The sequence below is a fragment of the Pantherophis guttatus genome, chromosome 2 (assembly GCF_059756535.1).
Source record: "Pantherophis guttatus breed Tessera chromosome 2, ASM5975653v1, whole genome shotgun sequence".
Taxonomy (NCBI): domain Eukaryota; kingdom Metazoa; phylum Chordata; class Lepidosauria; order Squamata; family Colubridae; genus Pantherophis; species Pantherophis guttatus.
In genome coordinates this window covers 71,161,746-71,180,065 of record NC_142064.1, presented here as the reverse complement: position 1 = coordinate 71,180,065, position 18,320 = coordinate 71,161,746, and the positions used below count along the sequence as shown (strand labels likewise).

The following is an 18,320-nucleotide window of genomic DNA, read 5'->3' as shown; positions in this document are numbered from 1 at the left end:
CAACCAGACGCTGCCTTGTTGCCTGCGCTCCAGTCCTCGGCCGAACCAGCGACGCCGACGACGCCCCTCTGGACCAGCTGATGAGGATGAGGTGGAGGTTGGTGGCGAGGCACGCAGGTGAGGGGTGTTTGATCTGCCGCCGCCGCCGCCTGCGCGCTGTTTGCGGCTGTTTCTTGGGGCTGTGCAGGATGGCACTCGGGGCATGATCTTCACTGGTATGTGCCGCTGGTATTAATGTCGGCGGACGTGCCAACGCAGGAGGGGTCCGAAGCGGGTTTCCAGGGAAGCGATTTCCAACCCGTCTTGTTTTTACTTCCTGGTGAGTATTGCACAGGATTGCTGCTACGCAGGAGCGCGATGCTTCGGGCATTTTCTCCGAGGAGAATCTTGGCCACTGCACTAGCGCGTAATTCTCCCTAAAGAATGCCATGGCGATCCTACTGGGAATCCGGTAAGTGTTTTCTATTTTTAATGGAGGCTTACTTAGAAGGCGGTCTACTTAAAAAGCCTCAGCAATTGCATCCTTAAAATTAAAGGGCAGCTGCTTTTGGTAGTAAATCTCTTGAATTTAGTTTAGATCTGAAAAATAAGTTCATAGGATTGTTCTATTTTAGACAGGATATGGCTTTCACAACTGAGGAGTAAGATTCTGGAGTTTGGTAAGCCATTGATTGTCTCCTATAGACTTTAGCAATTCAGGTCCTTATGGATTAAGCATGGACCTGAAATTCAGGAGAAAATGCTGTGATGGAAAATTGCAAAATTTCCCTCTCCTTTTGGTGGAATTTTTCAGCTGACTGTTTCTTGCAGACAAGAGATTGGCACGTGTTTATCCTGTACTCCATTAGGTGAGTTGACATAATACAATATGCCAAATTGTGATTTTTCAGAGTAAGACTTGGAAGGGCCTTGGAGTCTTCTAGTCCAACCCCCTGCTTAAGCAGGAGACGTTATCATTCCAGACAAATGTCCATCCAATCTCTTCTTAAAAACTTCCAGTGATGGAGCACTCACAACTTCTGGAGCCAAGTCGTTCCACTGGTTAATTGTTCTCTAAGGTTTGTCAATCAGCAAGTTGTATGAACCCAGCCATTGCCTGAAAATTATGGATTTCTGGTGTATCATGTGAATGTAATTGTGGCTTATGTAGTAAACCATGGCTAATCAAACTATAGTTTATAGTATATCATTTAAACACAGCCACTGTATTTTGTGTTGGCAAATTCTGAACTTATTGAAGGATTGAAAAGTATAGAAAGAATATGCCTTGCCACTACATTGTTAGTGTCTTACTCCTAAGGCATATAATAGAAGAACCATTGGGTTTTATTAAGGCATATAGAAAAGCACAAAATTAAAGTTTGAAGTGAGTTTGCTAAATTATATTGAACAATTCTGGTCTTTACATATTAGGTGGAATTAGATTCCACTATACTCTGAATTAGAGGCACACTGTACTTGCAACAACCATTCTGTGCTAGAGCTACAGTGCCAGTGTACTTCAATAAACATGTAATACATGAAAGAGCCAAACATCTTCAAAAATTCAAGAATAACCAGTTACCTCCTTTGATGTGTCTTAACTGCATGTTTATAGATAACTTTATGCTTACTTGTTTATAGCCAGTAATTAGATGTGATCAGTAAAGCAGTTATTGGCATAACAATACATAAAGTGCAAAATTCCTTTTAATTGAATTTCCCCCAATGGCATCTGGTGGTACAATAAACACAACTAATAAAAATGAAGTTGTATGCATAGCATACTTATAGAACACATAATTTCTAAAATGGCTTGAGAATTTAGAAGCATCCTGAGGTCAGGATTAGCACATATTTGCTTTCTTCTCTATGTTGTTTCATTCACTTATTTTTGTACCTATGTGAAAGTAATTTGGGGAAAAACAGAAAACTTTGGCCAAATTCTAAGAGTAATGAAAGAAATATTGGGAAAGGAGGGCTTGGGGGCAGCATCAACATAATATAAACTCTGGCCTTTTTATTTATTTATTTATTTATTTATATGCCGCCTTTCTCCGGAGACTCAGGGCAGCTTACAATGCGTTAAGCAATAGCCTTCATACTTTTGTATATTTTATACAAAGTCAGCTTATTGCTCCCACAAACTGGGTCCTCATTTTACCTACCTTAGAAAGGATGGAAGACTGAGTCAACCTTGAGCCTTGTGAGAATTGAACTCGCAGTAATTGCAGGCAGCTGGAAGCTAAATACTACCTTTAACAGTAGCATTAGTCTGCTGCGCCGCTCAGGCTTTGATATTGATAAAGGAGAATATTTGTAGCTCAGGGTTGAAATGAGGGGTCGTTGGTGTTCTCTGAACTTGGTTGTTTTCTTGAAGATATTTCATTACCCAAACTAGATAACACCATCAGCACTCTGTTGATGTTACCTTGTTTGGGTAATAAAATGTCTGCAAGAAAACAACCAAGCTCAGAGAGCAACAAGGATCCCTTAGGCCTTTGAACTTGCATATAAACTTATTAAAATATGATTTATAGTGTTGCATTTTGTGACCTGCACAATTGGGGCATCAGAATTCCCTTAACAAATTGGGGTAGTCTATCCATTAAATTCAGAACCAGTTTGGTTGTGGTAGTTAAAGCATCAGGCTAGAAACTGGGAGACTGTGAGTTCTAATCCCGCTTTAGCCTGAAGCAAACTGAATAACTTTGGACCAGTCACTTTGTTTCAACCCCAGAGAAGAGGCAGTGGCAAACAACTTCTGAAAAACCTTGCCACAAAAACTGCAGGGACTTGTGCAGGTAGTGTTGGAGAATCAAACTGTAATGAAATGGAAGGGAAAAAAAGCATTAAATAAATGATTAAAATTTGCATTGTGATGTCATTGACACTTGTCATTTTGGGACCGTCATGAATAAGTAGAGATGTCTTTAGAAAGGAACTCTTTTCTTCAGTCTCCATAGCAAGAATTAATTGCTGGGGGTTATGAAACCTGTCGTCCAAAAAGAATCCTTTGGGTTATTCAATTCTGGTATTCTGAGATCTTTCAAAAGTACTGAGGCTAGCCCATGAACATCAAAATGCGGCAAAGGAGTAATGCAATGTGGAAAGAAAACTTTCAGTTCATGGGTTCTTCCTCATGGCAGCTCTAAAGTGCTGTCATCCCATGTAGGAGCTGCACAAAGTTGAGCTAGCTCAGAAAGCGTTGACCACTTTGAGTAATGAAGCAAAATAGGGCTCCTACCATCACCCAAGCCCCAAGAGATGACTGGGTTGGAATGAGGAACACCTCTGATGCCAATTACCAGCAGCAGAAGTCCTGTGGTGGAAGAAGAGAACTGGCACCAGAGGAGCCATTATCTGCTCCTCCTACCAACACCCATGGAGAAACAAGGGAAGTGGGTTTTCTTACCGTTTCCCTCAGCTGCTTCTCCAAGTTCAAAACATGATGTGCCCACAGATGGCCACAATGTGCCTACAGTATGCTAGGCCATCCATTCCTGAAATTTGAGTAAATTGCATCAGACCGACCCCTTAATGTGATTTGTACTGGCTGTTCTGGAAAAATTGGTTTTCTGAAATGCATGGAAATAAGAGGAACTTTGTGGAGGCCTAGAATAGTTTGAGGAAACCATTCTTGTTCACATCCTCACCCAGTGGATGCTGGAGCATTTTGGTGCCAGAGCAAACAAGAATTCTGAATTCATTACTTAATGCATGAACACCTGGCTGCTAGACCTGGTCCATAACAAATTGTTGCTTGACAGATCCTCCATGTTACAAAAGCCAATAGACTAGCAATTCAGTTTTCTTTCTGCATTAACCCGGGGGGGGGGGCAACAGACGGACCGGGGGGGACGGATACACACATGACACAGCCTTGGCATGTTTCTGCATTTGAAGGCAGTAGCTAACTTAGGTTCAGGGAAGGCCTGTGATACACAGCCGTCTCCTCTGATGCCACTCAGAGAGTGCGACTCACTTATTACTGAGACTTTTTTTCCACTTTGCCTAAAGTTAACACCAACTCTGCCTTCTGCTGGCAGGTTTTTCAGCCCAGACTTTTATGTTTCATAGGATGGTATAACAACATTCGTACATAAGACTGCATGATGAGGAGAGAGGCAGGAAAGGGTGTTGTCTCGCAGCTTGTTTAGACTTTTGTTCCAACTCTGTGACACAATTTTCCCCCTCTATTTTATAGAGAAAATATAAAAGCTTTCCATTTGCAGAATAATGCTAACAATTAGATGTTAGCATTAAACACAGAGCCAGTTTGGGGATAGCTAAAAATTAGATATATAAACAAAATATTTTCTTAATGAGTACGGGCATGGCATGCAGTTGAGGCATTGCCAAGAAGAACAGTGCTTGATTCATAAGTTTTAATTAAGCTTTCTAAAACCTTCATGTCTTTGAGGCCAGGTTATCTAAGGGACTATCTTCTCCCAGTCGTTTCTACTTGTCCAATTCAGTCTGACAGCTTAGACATGTTGCAGGCCCTGTCATCCAAGAAATGTTGGCTGGAGGGGGCCAGGAGACATGCCTTCTCTGCCATAGCCACTGTCTCTGGATATTCTCCCTTCGGAGATCAGGATGACCCTGCTGGACTTTCATAAGGCTGTGAAGACTTGGTTATGCGCTCAGGTCTGGCACCACAAATGTGTTAAGGGCACTATTTCTTGCATGTATTAACATCTATGGCAGTAGGTTTTATTTGGCAACCATATATTTATTTTGTATTGTTTTTAATTGCTTTTCTTACATTTTAGAATGTACAGAAATTAGAATTTGCCTTACAATCACAATTGAGCCCAAAATTTCCATTGCTAAGCAAAGGGGTTAAGTGAATTTTGTTTCATTTTATAACCTTATTGCCACAGTTGTTAAGTGAATCACTGTAGTTTTAAATGAATCATATCATTAAGGGAATCTGGCTTCCCCCATTGACTTAGCTTGTTGGAAGCCAGCTGGGAAAGTTACAAATGGTGACCACATGACCCCAGGACAGGGCAACCATCATAAATACATGCCAGTTGCCAAGCACCGAAATTTTGATCACATGACCATAGGGATGTTGCAGTGGTCGTGTGAAAAATGGTCATACGTCTTTTTCAGTGCCATTGTAACTTCAAGCAGTCACTAAACAAATGGTTGTAAATCAAGGATTACCTGTTTGCCACCCAGAGCCATTTGTTGACATGAGTGGCTATAGAAATCAAATAAGTATTTTAAGTGAAACACATGTCTGCCAACTAGTCCAGGGCATTCCTTCCTCCTTAAAAAAAAGTTGTTCAGTTGGAGGTAGAATATGTGATATTAGTTGTTGGTATGCTTTTCACCTTAGGAGAGATAACCTTTGTATATGTGTATGTGTTGAGAGAGAGCTGTCAGCATGCATCATGCAAAATCTCTGAACTGACACGCCAAATCTTCAAGGGTTCAAAATTCTCCTTGTTCCTAGTCCACAGAAGTTGATGGGTTTTTAAAGTATAACTTGGCATTATGAATGATCCATCTTTTCTTTTAGATGTTTAATAAAACCTTTTTGCAGATCATAGATGAAATCGACAAAGAACAAGATGGAACAAGTTGGGCAGAGGAAACATTTTGGAAATTAACGGGGAAATATTGCATCATCTGAGAAATGTATAATAATTTTTCACTTTGCTTCCTGAATTCTTACATCCAACTATAGAAAGATGGTGAGGCATATAAATATAGAAACAGAACCCTATACAGAATTTTTCACATGAAAGAAGCAAAACTGCTATTATCTGTTAGAGGAGTTTCACTTAAAATGAATTAAGCAAACTCTCAAGGCAATTCAGGTGACAGTTTTTGGTGGTAAAAAAATAGTACAGGAGAGGCTATTTAATTAACCATTAAGTTGGGGGGAGATTGTAACAAATATTACTCAAACTCTTAGATTGATTAGAGTGTTTAATAATTGTTCGAAAGTTCTAAAATAAAATGCATTATAATTGTTAAATTGGTGCGGCAGTTTTCATTCTGGATTCTTATAAGTATTACACTAGATTTCATGAGAGCCAGTTTGGTTTAGTGGTTAAGGCTGCAGGCTAGACGGCAGGAGATAATGAGTTCCAGTCATGCCTTAGCCATGAAAGCCAACTGGGTGACTTTGGGACTGTCACTCTCGCCTCACAGAGTTGTTGTTGGGAAAATAGGAGGAAGAAGGTGTGTCACGTATATTTGCTGCTTTGAGATATTTGTAAAAATAATACAGGAGGAATACAAATAAACATTTGAAATGTAGCTATAGTTAACTTAATCTCAGATTATTTATGTTCCTCTAATTCTAACAGTCTTTTATTTCTTAGCAATATCTGTCCTCTCATCCAGACAAGCTGTAATATCTTATTTCAGATCAGGTAAACCCAGTTCTTTTTCTTGCATCTTGTATATCTTATATTTAACTTGTAGCATTTTTCCTTGCCATACAAAACACCAATTTTTGCCACAGAGATTCTCCCCCAACAGTGACAATTGTAAACTATCTGGTCCAGGCACCTTTTCTGTTTTATAGCTTCACTTACCAGTAATTATTTATCAGTTTGATCAATTGATCAAAACTGTGTCCCATATTAAAGAATATATGGTCAAGCAGCTGTAAGTATTTAATGTTTGTTTCCTGCATGAAAAATAGGGACATGGACATCTCCCACTATGTTTGATTTGCGTGAGACTTGTTTCTCATTGCTGGAGTGATATACAAATCTCTGCTTTACATATTCAGTAGCAAAGATTTTATGACTTACAGACAATTCAACATCATCCGTATCTGTTGCTTCAACAGAAGCAATCTGACCGCAAATCTCCCTGTTGGGTATATTTTTATTTCATGCCATGTATTTATTTTAAATTTATTTTCAAAATCAGCATCTTTTCTGGGCAGGTAAGACCATAAAACTAGTTCAGTGATATTAATTGTAAACAGTTTCAAGTGCAGCCTGTTGCAATAAAACACAACCTTGGAATGCCTGTCATCAACAAATACAATAAATTTTTTCAATTAAAATGCAGAGAGAACAGATGAGTTTTTAAAACCTTTAAAGTAGTCACAGATGTGGCCAGCCATATATCTCCTAAAAGGAAGTCTTAAAGGATCATAGGCCATCTTTTGTATTTGCTATGACTTAAACTTTCCTGTTTTTCAAGAGCACAAAAATAATTACAGATTATATGAATAATTAAGAGGAAAGAGAATTTAAAGGACAGTTCTTAAATTATTCGGTCTTTCAAGAGAGATGTTCCAGAACTAGTTGCTATAAATGAAAACAAAAGAAAAATAATAGGAAGAAGAGTTCAACTTAGATCCTGGGTCTAACTCCTACAAATGAAAGAGAAACTAAATGTTTGGTCTTTTTCACTGTTGAGATTCATAATGTGAATCTAAAATGTTAAAATGACCCTGATATAAAACTGCTAAGATACAATGCAGTCATCTGATAGAGGAATACTAATCTTGGATGCACATTCCTCCATGTGCACAAAGGTGATCTAGCTTTCTCACCAGTCTTTAACATCCAGTCTTCAAACAATGACTTCATTTCCCTGGGATATTGATTCACTAGTATGGAAATTGCTCAATGTAGTGCATCCTGTGTGCTCGTTACCATCAGAAACCCCCATTTCCTCTCATATGCTTTGGATCATTGGACTTTCTTGGATTGACATCAGAAATACAGGCACTGCACAACTGAGAACTGGCTGTAAAAACTGATGGTGTTATTTAAATTGACTCTTTAGAAGACAAGTTACTTTTACTTGGAAACCACTTCTGGTGTTTGAGATGGAAAAAAACTGAAACTTTGATTTGGGGTTTTGCTGATTAGATAGGTTTGTCAGTATAGAAATGACTAGTATATATTACTATGTAAAAGTAAAACATTGAGGTTGTACGTTATTACCTTATTCTATTGCACTAAGAGTTGGAAGTCAATGCTTTTCTCTTTCCTGTTTTACCCACTTTTTCCTCTTTCCTCCCCTACTTTTCCATTATTTAATTTTTCTTTGTATTTTATATTTCAATAAACTAATAAAATTTGTAATAAAAAATACATGCACTGCACCCTTCTCATGTTTGTAAAAAAACAACATGGGGAAGGAGCAAATCCAAGTCATTAGCAATGCTAATTGTTTGAGCCTTGCTCTGATAGCATTTTTACATGCCAAAGGTCCACCCTTTGCAATTTAGTTAAATCAAAGAGGAAAAGTTATTTCCATCAATGGCTGTGTCTAGTAGAGTAATTCCTGACAGCTGTGTGATAGATGGAGTTGTGAAGTATGGGAGTCCAAAGGGGAGTAAAAGGTGGCACGTGTCTTGTAACATCATGCCAATACTCTATGTACTTGAGATTTCATAAGACAAATTATATAACATGACATCAAGATATAAGCCATCATTTTGATTTTGTTGTGGATTGTCAATAGATGACAAGTCTAATGCAAATGGTGCAAACATTTCTCTCATATGTCTTGCTCTTTCTTAGCCACACATCAGAAGATATGAAACATGGTACATAAGGTCTAAATTGAACTCTTGCATAATGTACGTGTGTTTCATGTTAATGCCACCACTGCATAAACCAGTTAAATGCTGAGATGTAGATGATTTTTTATTAAGAAAATTTATATGGCTGCCCACCTAACTCTTTGTGGTCCCAGGTGGCTTTCAGAAATAAAACCCCAATACAAGACCCAATAAACCCCGATGCCTCACCCCCCCTAGCAACAACATTCAATCATTTGATGGGTTCCATATCATCCTGGAGTCCCCAGGCCCATGTTTAGAGCCTTTCAAAAAAGGGTCAAGTCGGGGCCAATTTTATTTCTGCAAGGATAGTTTTTACAGGGAGAGAGTTCCAGTACATGGATCTCCTTAGGAGAAGGGACCCATAATATCCCTTGCCTACCTTGGCTCTGGTGGATTGGGTAGATATAACTGGCCCCAGGCCAAGGAGAGCTTTAAAGAAGACAACCAGCACCTTGAGTTGGACCAGGAAGCAAATTGGCAGCAATAAGAAAAGTGATAGATGTGACTAAATCTAGTCTTGCACAAAACCACATGTGTCAACACATTTTTGAACCAATTGAAGATTCTATTTTTCAGAGGCAGCCCCACATAGAGCACATTGCAGTAGCCAAAATGATGGAAGAAGTCCCTACCCAAAAGCATACAAAGCTGCTTGCAATTGGAGAAGATGATATTGGATTACATAGACCAAATGATCTAGTTCCATTTTAGCAGCATTAGAAATTATGAGATAATTAAAATATCACACAGGTGCACAACATAAGAATGCATGTAATTTATAAACAAAACTTTGCCAAATAAAATTGTAATTTTCTCTAGCTCAGGGGTGTCAAAACTGACAGCCTATGAGCTGGATGTGTCACGTGCAGGCCATGCCAATCCCAGCTCCGCGACTGGAAAAAATGTTGCAAAATGTCACATGACAACAATGTGATGTGCATTTGACACCCATGCTCTAGCTAAATTTCAACTATCTTTCAGGTTTCAAGTTGAATTATAGGTAATGAATTAGTATGTGTTGAGGCTGAATGCCAGAATTCTTCAAAGGAGAGATGTATAAATTATATGTTCAAAATCTGATGCTGTAATGGTATCTTTTTCTCTTTTGTAACATTTTCATTAAGAGCCTGCGTTGGAAGATTGCTGAGACTAGATTCATATCAACGCCCAAGCACAAAACTCACCAGATCATTTGCACCAACAATGTATTATTTATACAGTGCACTCTACTAAAACCCCTGGTTAATGGACTGCATCTTTGCCATATTACTCTCGCCTCTGTTGTCCATGGTTTTTCCACCGTTCAGTTTTTTGGAATGTTACCAGTGGTTGATCAGGTCACATGAACTCAAAATGATTACTGTTTGTGATTTGCAACAATTAAAATTTAAAACTGTGATAAAATCAACATTTCAGGAAAAACAATGGTGCTTTGACCTGCTTGGATATTTTTTTCCCCCTTCTGTTCAGTTGTGTGTGGTTTTTGGAGACTGCCTGGACACAGGTCCTTGCAGTTTTCTTGGCAAGTTTTTTTTTAGAAGTGGTTTGTCATTACCTCCTTCCTATGGCTGGGAGAAACTGACTTGTCCAAGATCACCCAGCTGGCTTTGAGCCTAAGGTGGGACTAGAACTCACAGTCTCCTGGTATGTAGCCTGATGCCTTAATACCTATACCAAACTGCCATTAATAAAATAAATAATTATACAGTCATATAAAAAAATGTTTACCTTTTAAAAAAAGTAGCTTTCAGATTGAAGAGCCTGAACCCAGCAACCTATATAGAACTGTAGTTGCAGTATAACACTATGAGCATTGAATACATTTCAGTTACGGTAACTTTGCCCTGTCTTCCACCTGAATAGTTCAGTTTATGGAGGTCACACTCTGCACATATGTCAAGCGGGTTAGATTGGCGAAAGGCAAATAATATTACTCAAGAGAAGCTTATAACTTGAAATACTCTGCTACAATTAAACACTGAATGATTGAAATTTGTAATGATGTCAGTCTTGTTCCCAAGTGGGGAATCCTGTGTCATTACAATGACTGGAAAATTATTTCCCACTAAGCAAAATTGTTTCTATTTTCAGAAGGTTAATTAGCAGATTACTGATGAGAAATGACTTAATAATAGCAGCTGTTCCAGGCTTGACATCTCCAGTACTCCCAATGCGTACTGGAGTCTTTATCCCTTTTTATTGGCAAGGATTTATGGAACAGATTCACTGCTTAGCACCAGGGATGTCACTGATTGCTAGCCACCATTAAGAATGAAGCTACAGTTTTGCAAGCATTGAAATAGACACCCCCCTCCCCTCCACCCAAAAAAGGCGGTTCCATCATCACCCTCAAACAATGGAAATCCAGGAATTAACATAAAAAGTTGCAGCATGGAAGTGTAAAGATACAAAACTTCCCAACAACAGTTGAAGCTTATAAAAAGTTCACCCTACTGTCTAAAAAAAATAGTTTGATTTATTTAGGTGTTTCTAGCTCAGCTTCATAGAAAAAAAGCTGACAACAAGATTCTTCAAATAAATAAATAGAAGGAACAGTAAGAAGGATCCACTGCAGATGAAAGTAAAATGTAAACTCAAAATTGCAGGTAAAAACCAAGAGCACGCTTTAAGAAATGACCCAACAAGAGTTCTTGAGATGATTACCTAAAGCCCTGTAACAATGGAATCAACCGGGCCCCATACAACAGCCAGGTGTGGAATAGGTCACCTCCATTATATCTGCTAATCTGCCCTGCTCACAGCAATAAATGAAAGGAGGCCATCTTAAAATCTGGCCAGTGATGATATTCCTTCAAGTAACTTAGTTCCAACCTATTTAAGGCTTTGAAGTTTAAAGTCAAGCCTTTGGGATTGAAAACACTTGGTAAGAAATATGGCTATTACGATATTAGTATCCTATAAACTGAATGCCTTGCCTCCAACACCCAATTGGTCCCACTTTGAACCAGTGGAGTTTCTGAGGTGTCATTAAATGAAAGGCCAATATACTGTATATATGGAGCATATTACAGTCATCCAGTCTAGGCCTCAACAGTGCCAGGATGAAATAATCAAGGCAAGGTGTATTCTCTGGATTTGACTCTGGCTGCCTTTCCTTTGTAAAATATTAAAGTAATCTAGGAGCTGGGATGAACTGAGGAAGTATTAAGAGCCACTGACTGAGCCTCTGGAAGCCTCAGGGAGTCTTGAGAGAAGAAGTTTCCCTTTCCTACCCAGGGTGGATAAAAATAGATGATTTTTTTTTAAAAAAAATTAAATCGGATTTTTATTTAAATGTTTTTTTTATTTTTATCAAATTTATTTTAATAAAATTCTTTTGGAGTAAAAATCTATCTAAAGATAGTTTTCTTTTTAAGATACATTAATAATTTAGTTTATAAAGCATGAAATGGAGTTTAGTTATGTAGCATGAGGCTGTATATTCTGAAATATTTACATTTTTGGTAAACTCATTCAATGAATCCAAGCTGTGCAAGCCAAATAGGAAACCTTCATTTTGTTTGCAAATATTATTAAAGATTCTAACTACCAGCAAGAATGAGTCCTTACATTTAAAGAGCACCTGTCATTTCAGATCCATCATGGCAGTGCCTGTTAGCGGGCATCCACTCACCTGCTGCCTGCCATGTCCCTCACCTTGTTGTGTCACTGCCGCATCACCAGCTGTCCCATTAAAGTGAATGGAACTGTTTGTGAGTCAACAGCGGGTCAGAGGAGCAGTCGCTGTGGGACAGAGATGACAGTTGTTCTTTAAAAATTATGATTTAAATTGAGTTGATTTAAATCAAGCCTTTTTACTAGTGTGATTTTAAATTGTGATTTAAATCGAGTCAATTTAAATCAAATCCATCCTGCTACTAACATCAATTGAAACTAGTTTACCAACTTTAGACCTATCAGGCAGAAGGATCTGGCCAAGATGACTGAGAAAATTTTCTCCCAGTTAGTATCAAATAATAATAATGAAGAAGAACCTTGCAGAGTGATTGGTCCATTGAGAATCCTGGTGAATGGTTCCCTTTGCTTACAAAATTGACATGACATACCCTCTTCTCTTATGGGATTGCTGTGTTTGCCTTTTTGATGTGTGCATGCCAGATAAAAGCCATACATGTATGATATCCTGGCTGCCAAAGATGACTTTTAAAGTATTGATTTGGGTTTTCCAAGAAGCATCATTTCCTGCCAGTTTTTGTGAAGGAAACAGGTGGATTGCAAAGGCATTCCTTCCCTCCCTTACTTTCTTCCACCAACAAGGAGAAACTTTCTGCTCAAGAAGCTGCCCAAAGGTAGAGAGCCACACTGCAACAATCCTCTTCTAATTCATCAGGATTCCCTCCAGAATTATCCTACATTAGCCATGAAATATACAGGCCTCTTTTGAATCCCAACCCAGCCTCATATAATAAAAGCAACCGTGTTGTTCATTTATATTAACAATTTAGTTGAAATATCCCATTTTTAATATCTATACTTCTGCATAAGCTATATTTTTGTTCTCTGTCTATGATGTCCATTTACCATATACAGAACTGTGGTTACAACAATACCTCTGAAACTACCTTCCACATCAGCTCTTTTCATTTTACCAGGAATTCACTAGAACAGCAACAGAAGATGCAACTATGAGAATAACTTCAGTAGTCTTGTCCTACTATAACCAAATTACAGCAGGTGACAACCAGCTCCCTCCGAGTGGAAAAACAGGCTCTAATATTTGCGAGTAAGGTTAAGCCTGCAAAGAACAAGGTAAGGATGAAAAATAAACAGAGCATATGATAGGAGATACAGGAATTTCAGTCTACTTCTCCTGCTTTACGAATTAAAGAACTTGTTCTCTTTTATCATCTTTGTGTGAGAACAGTTTGTGTGACTCATGCTTGTCCTTTACAATTTTTAAAAGTATTATCGCATTCATTTAATCAATTTATATTCCGCTTGCTGCATCTCAAAGAAGCCCGACACATAGAAATGTTAATAATGAATCACGGGGAGAAAGAAAAAAATTCTGCTACAAGAATATAAGGTTAAGACAAAGAGAATTATGAATATAAAGACAAAGATTAATGAATATTTTTCAGAGTAGAATTAGCATATAAAGCTAGGAAAGGAGACCAAATTTAAATGCCCTTCCAAGTCCACAATTCTGTGGTAGCCCATTTGTTGTGATCGTAGCTGAGAGATCCTAGCATCTGAAAGCACTATTACATATGTTCATTGCTGTTATATATTTATGAAGCAAAAGTCTTTATCTTATTTTATAAATTTATCTGATGCCAAAATATAGGGCTTATATGGCAGAGCAAAATCCTAGGCATCAGTTAAATGGGAATTCATCATTTGGCTTCCTTAATCAACAAGAATCAAACTGGAGCAGATCTAAGCAATAGAGTCAATGACAGCAGAAGGCCAATACATGCCTCTGCTTTAAGGAAATGAACCAGTAGAATAACCAAAAAAGCAGGAAGTGAAACGTATTTAGCAAGAATGGGTACACATCACATAAAAAGATAATGTGGTATAGTGGTGCATCTGTACATTAGAGAAGCTAAAGTACACCATCTGAAGAAATATTTTTTCAGACTCTAGCAAGATAGAATGACAGACAATAGAAGAAAAAGGAAGTGAAAATGTAAGTTAGAACACTAAGTAAATTATTGAGGTTTGACCAGGAACCAAAGTGATAGGAATCGCCCAACAGATTCTTCAGCAGACAGTTGAATTGCTGGTTAAGGGACGGTTTTATACTTGTGACTAGAAGGTACGTTGCAAGAGGAGAAGCTGGCATTTCCAGACTGCTGTGCAAAGCAAAGATATTCTGAGGGACACCCAGATGGCACCGAAAGAGCTGTCCTATGGTGGGAATGCTTCAGAATGTAATGGTATTTCCTATCAAGGAATGGAATGGCCATTTTACAGATATCCCCTATGTTAGCTAGCTAAATGACGTAATTATCGCTTTTTTAAATGAATATGTGGTTTTAAGGGGAGAAATGATTTAATCAATGGAGAAAGTAGATAATTGAGTTGCGTATTTATTGCATCCTGGAGGAAATGGATTATTCGGCTTCTTTTAGTCTGAGTTCAGACTAGGATATGGTACTTAGGTAGCACTGGTCTCACTTGTTGATAGCCTATGGGGGGACTTGAGATGGGGCAGTGCATCCTTGTCTTCCTTGATTTCTGAGTGATCTTTGATACATCAGTTATGGCATTCTTCTGGACCAAACGAGGGGTTTAGAATAGGAGGCATAGTGTTTTTCCTCTGGAATTGGCTCGTCAATTCCTCTGGACAGGAATGAGTGTTGGCAGAAAAGTCTAGCCTGGATCCCTATTTCTCGAGATGCTTGAGGGTTCACACTTTTTTCTTAAAACATCCACATGAAGTTGAATCTTCATGTCTTGAATCCACATGCATTGAATTATCAGTTAATACTTGGTTGTACATCTTTACCCCTTGCTAACCAAGTGAAGCTATCAAAACCCATTTCTAGTGTCTGAAGCAGGAGTTCTTAACATGGCAATTTTAAAATGTCTGGACCTCAACTCCCAGAATACCCCAGCCAGCTTTGACGGCCTAAAATGGTGAAGAACTGGCTTCAAGTGCCAGTTGGTCCAGAAGGTGGCAATGCACTTAGTCATGGGTGCACGAGGTTGTGACTATGTAACACCATTATTTTATGAACTTCTAAAAGGCTTTTCATTGCAACTCAACATTCTGATTGTCACCTATAAAGCCCTACATGGCAAAAGGACAGGTTATTTGCAGGAGTATCTATCTCTGCCCATCCAACCGGATGAACATGTTCCAGATCCCTACTTCGATTACTACTTGATATCATCTGAAAGAATGCCTTTTCTGTGGCAGCTCTTGCCCCTTTAAGACAGATTCCTCCCCACCCATTCCTAATACTTGGCTGGTTCCAACTCTTAGCCTTTCTGAAAGTTTTAAACGCCTAGTAGTTTCTTCCACGAATTAGATTAGGATAATATATGAGCCCATCTTTGAAAATGGAACATGTTTTTGGTTGACCCAATTTTCTGTGTTTCTTATGGATTTTCTTTCTAATTTTGTATGGTCTTTTATTTGCAATTATATTCTTCTGTGTTTTTTTAACCTGATATACATTACCCAGAGTCAGAGTTTCAAAAGTTGGTCCATTATATAAATCTAAACAAACTTGCCAAGATTCTAGTTTTGCTACCTTTTGTAATATAGAAAGACTTCTTCTGCCACAGCACCATGATGAGGTCAATAAAAATACTAGATGCAAACTCCTGGTTTACTCCTCTGTAACTGTGGGAAGCCTGTTGTATAACACTGTCAGTGATGATTTTCAATACAAAAGCTGGATTAATATCTTGCAGCAGACCGAAGAATTCTATAACATTCCAAGGTTAACAGATTGTGACATGCAGACCTGCTTAGTAGTTGGATGCATTCTGAAGTACAAAGGAACAAAAAAATGACTTAGTTTCTTACAGGAAGAAAAGCTCTGCATGTTCCTTTCATCATCGTAAATAACAATACAGATAGGCAAATGGGTATCTTCTATTATAAATCGTAACTTCTCTATACTGTCTTTATATAAAACACGGCACTGCTCAACAATGTATATAGAAGCTACAGAAAAATGACAGTCTACTGTTTTCACATAAGCACTGACCCACAACTGGACAAGGTCATTTCAGTACTAATCAACTTATGGTGCTCAAGTGGACAAAATGCGCTTTGAGGTTTAGTTCTTGGCTTACTACAGTTCTTGGAACTTGTTCAAAATTGTTGGGCACAGTAACGAATGAATGCAGCACAATGGATCCCCCCCCCTTCACACTTAATAGGCTAAGTTGAATTTCTTCCCAGTGGGAAAGGATGCAAGAAACTGACCAAGAGTAGAAGGTTCAAGCTAGATTTGATGTCTGCATCCAAAATGCATGATGGTGATGTAACCTAGCTCTGAACCAAAATATAAAAAGCAGCTGGTGGGGAAGGGAATGAGATAACAACTAGACCCAGATATTTTTGGTCTACGCTTTCCATTTTCCCATTCGAACTACAATGACTAAGCAGCCAGAGATTGCAAGTGTGATAGTTAAAGTAATAAGCAAAAAATCTCAATGTTATCACTATCTGGGAATGGAAGAATGGGATCTCTAGCTGGACACATTAGTTGTACACTCAAATAATTCATTGAGACCAGAGGACAGCAACCAGAGATAAGAACAAGTTATCTGACATGCAGCAAATCAGGTTTAACCTAACAGATTAAAAAAAATCTGAAGTTGTAAAATAATATATACTGGTGAGTAAAAATACAGAAAGAACCTATACCGTTCCTTTTGGAAGACTCTACACCAGTGGTGGGTTGCCCCCGGTTTGAACCAGTTCACAAGAACCAGTAGTAAAATCGGCAGGAGGCTCCGCCCACTGACCTGGACGTCATCATAGGTGATCTGCGGATGCCGGCGCGATGTGAACCGGTAGTAAAGGTAAGTAGAACCCACCCCTGCTCCACACCTTCCATCTGAACTATAAATCTTTCCTCTTCCCCACCCTTTAACCCAGGTTGAGCTGGTTAATTCAGCTACAAGCAGGAGACATGTAAGTGGTATGAGTGAATGAACATACAGTTGATCTTTTTCTTAAACGTTGAAATCAATAAAGCTTTATAGCTACTGAATCTCAGTGTTTTATGTTGCTCACTGCATAAGATTGGGCTACCTTTTCTAAGAAGCTGCACTTGCCCCTTTCAGATATCAACAAGGTATGTAACCCATTAACTCCATGTAAGAGAAACCAAGGCCCATCTGCTTGGAGTGAAATTCTTCTGTAATCCCTTTCTAGCTGCCCTAAAGACCCAGAAGCATGGATTTACCTCTCAGGTGGTAGAGTTCATTCTACAGAGCAACATATTGACTTCCACACTATTTCAGCCTTTTCATTCATTCATTCAAGCTTATACCTCCATAAGAGCAGACCTCTGCTATTCAGATGCTATATCCTTTCACAAATTCATATGTATATTCCTTTATTTCATCCATTAATTCATTTCCAGTCTAAGATGTAATTTTTCAAATGACCGACATCACCAAGGAGGACCACATATGTTGATCTCTGCTATCTGATATGGCTTTGTTCAATCAAGACTCTCATGTCTTCCTTAACAGAAAGACAGTGAAGCCTAGACTGGGTTACTAGGCTTAATCATATCTACTGTATGATATGATATGTTAAAAAAAGACAACACCAATCAGCTTTGGCTAGTATCCATTTTCACTCTGTATGTTACAAGTCCAAACAAAGCCCAGTTTTACCATAAACATGCTCACATTATTCTATGAAAGCTCTAATCCCTAATAAGGATGCAAATCAGACTTGTGGAAAATCAGCAAATAACTGATTTGGGTAAGTAGGCCACTCTGCAGTAAACATAATGCCTATAAACTTCCAGGAATTTGTTCCAGTAAACAAAACAATGCAACTACAGTTCTTAATAATACAGACTAGAATTCATCTTAAGAGTTAAGAGAAATATTGCTTTAAATATTGTTCAGGCATAAATGGAAAATTAATATTGTGGCTACCAATTGGCCAAGGAATCAGATGGATGTCATCATCCTAATTGCAAATGCAATCCAAATTATTAGTGACAGAGTGGTTTTATGTAATCATAATTTATTAAAGTTGTACATCTCCTGATTCCCAACACTCTGGGTGACATAGGACCTAATTATTTGAGGATAAACAAAGATAAAAGAT

General features: G+C 38.4%; 1 long non-coding RNA gene across 8 annotated transcripts; it reads left to right on the top strand.

Moving 5' to 3' along the window:
- The first annotated feature begins 4 nt into the window (after positions 1 to 4).
- Positions 5 to 15,277, top strand: LOC132711466 (uncharacterized). Of its 8 annotated transcripts, XR_015732259.1 has the most exons (5): positions 5 to 117; positions 335 to 451; positions 794 to 848; positions 6,324 to 6,374; positions 9,664 to 15,277. It is a non-coding gene; the product is annotated as an uncharacterized LOC132711466 (long non-coding RNA). The 8 variants fall into 8 exon arrangements; XR_015732258.1 differs by lacking the exon at positions 5 to 117 and having other exon boundaries at positions 296 to 451; XR_015732263.1 differs by lacking the exon at positions 5 to 117 and having other exon boundaries at positions 296 to 5,687.
- The last annotated feature ends 3,043 nt before the right edge of the window (positions 15,278 to 18,320 follow it).